This window comes from Carassius gibelio, chromosome B5, assembly GCF_023724105.1.
Source record: "Carassius gibelio isolate Cgi1373 ecotype wild population from Czech Republic chromosome B5, carGib1.2-hapl.c, whole genome shotgun sequence".
In the NCBI taxonomy this organism is placed as follows: domain Eukaryota; kingdom Metazoa; phylum Chordata; class Actinopteri; order Cypriniformes; family Cyprinidae; genus Carassius; species Carassius gibelio.
Genome location: NC_068400.1, coordinates 5,595,957 through 5,598,238, shown reverse-complemented (window position 1 = coordinate 5,598,238; position 2,282 = coordinate 5,595,957).

The following is a 2,282-nucleotide window of genomic DNA, read 5'->3' as shown; positions in this document are numbered from 1 at the left end:
GGCTCCTTCTTCACAACCCCAGAATAGACTGGCAATCTAATTCCATTCTGGCTTGGAACAATAAATGTCATGAGTCTTGTTAGTGTCTGCCTGTCCGTCTATTTCTATGTCTGTGTTTCAGGAGGAGGCAGTGGACTTGTCTAACGTGCCCACTGAGTACCTCCACCTGAAGGAAGTGTTCAGTAAGTCTTGTGCTGCTTCTCTTCCTCCGCATCGTCCCTATGACTGTGCCATAGAATTACTGTCAGGTAAGTCTCCACCTAAAGGCAAATTATATTCACTTTTTGTTCCGGAAAAGGGAGGCTATGAAGAAATATATTTCTGATTCTCTAGCTTCAAAGTTCATCTGCCCTTCCTCTTCTCCAGCGGGGGCGGGTTCCTTTTTGTGGGGAAGAAAGACGGATTGCTGCGACCTTGCGACTTACGTAATGCTTATCATTTGGTCCGTATCAGGGAGGGGGATGAATGGAAGACAGCTTTTAACACCCCCAGGGGGCACTTTGAATACTTGGGCACTTTGAATACTTGGTCACCCCTTCGGGCTCTCGAACTCCCCAGCGGTGTTCCAGGCATTCGTCGACGACGTGCTGTGATATATGATTGATCAATTCATATATGTCTACCTAGATGACATATTGATTTTTTCCTCTTCTCTCCAGGAACATGTGCAGCACAGAGATTGCTAGAGAATGGGCTTTTTGTCAAGGTCGGAGAAATGCTAGTTTCATGCACAGTCGGTTCCGTTTCTTGGGTATATCGTGTCGACTGAGGGAATATGCATGGATGCCGAGAAGGTTAAGGCTGTGGTAGAGTGGCCAAGTCCAGATTCCCGTAAGACCCTACAGAGGTTTCTGGGGTTCGCCAACTTCTACCGGCGTTTTATTTAGCCGAGGCTGTGTTTGCCAAACTGAAGAGCTGCTTTGTTTCAACCCCTATCCTGATCACCCCTGACCCATCACGTCAGTTTGTGGTGGAGGTCGATGCGTCGGAGGTGGGGGTAGGGGCGGTGTTATCTCAACGTTCTCCCTCAGACGACAAGGTGCACCCATGCGTGTTTTTCTCTTATCGATTATCCCCTGCTGAACGAAATTATGATATTGGTAACCGAGAATTGTTGGCAGTCAAGATGGCATTGGAGGAATGGCGCCACTGGCTAGAAGGTAGTTTTGACCGTGGTGGACCGGTTCTCGAAGGCGGCCCACTTTATTCCCTTGCCCAAATTACCCTCAGCCAAGGAGACAGCATTGACCGTTGTAGATCACGTCTTTCGTTTACATGGCCTCCCGATAGACGTGGTTTCTGACAGGGGACCCCAATTCGTGTCCAAATTTTGGCAAGAGTTTTGTAGATTACTGGGAGCGACTGTAAGTCTGTTCTCAGGGTTTCATCCCCAGAGCAATGGTCAAACCGAGAGAGCCAACCAAGATATGGAAAGGGTGTTACGATGTTTGGTCTCCAAGAATCCTTCCTCCTGGAGCCAACAATTGTCAATGGTGGAGTACGCCCACAATACCTTACCAATATCAGCTACGGGACTATCTCCATTTGAGTGTAGTGTAGGTTACCAGCCACCTATTCTTTCCAGTCTCGAATCCGAAGTTGCGGTCCCCTCCATTCACGCCTTCGTCCAGAGCTGTCACCGCACTTGGACTAGAGCCCGTGAGACTTCTTCTTCGCGAGATCTTCTGATCAGCGGCAGCTGCAGTTCATTCCACCAGCCTACTTAATGCCCTGTCTTTTGTCTCTTGTTTGCCAGATCATTGTTTGAGGTCCTCCGTGGTTCATGTCTGTTCGTCCTCCAGCTCTCAAACACCAACTCACCTGTCTGTGCTGCCGTTGAGGTCCCTGCGTCACCCTCCAACATCTCCTCATCAATTACTATTCATCAATAAACATTCTTACTTGCATTTGCCTCCTGTCCTCCATTATATCGTAACAAAAAGTTTTATTAAAATGTTAAATAATAGTTCAATCGTTTTTTTTTTTTTTTTTTTTACAAAACAAAATGCATAAAAATTAGTCCTTTATAAAAACATTACATAAAAAATTGCTTACCAACACACAAACCATTCACAATTGCTAAATTTGGGCTAAAATAGAAGGATCTGAGTGATACTAAATGAATAGCCATTTCGGAACCATGAGAGTTCAAAAGAGCTGAATCTTTCAAAAGAGTCGCAAAGCTAATCCTGTGTTTTACAGTCTGTGTACAAATTTAAAAAAGAAAATGCTACCAGAAGAAGCCTTACGTCAGCAGGATAATTTTTGCAGCTAAAACATTA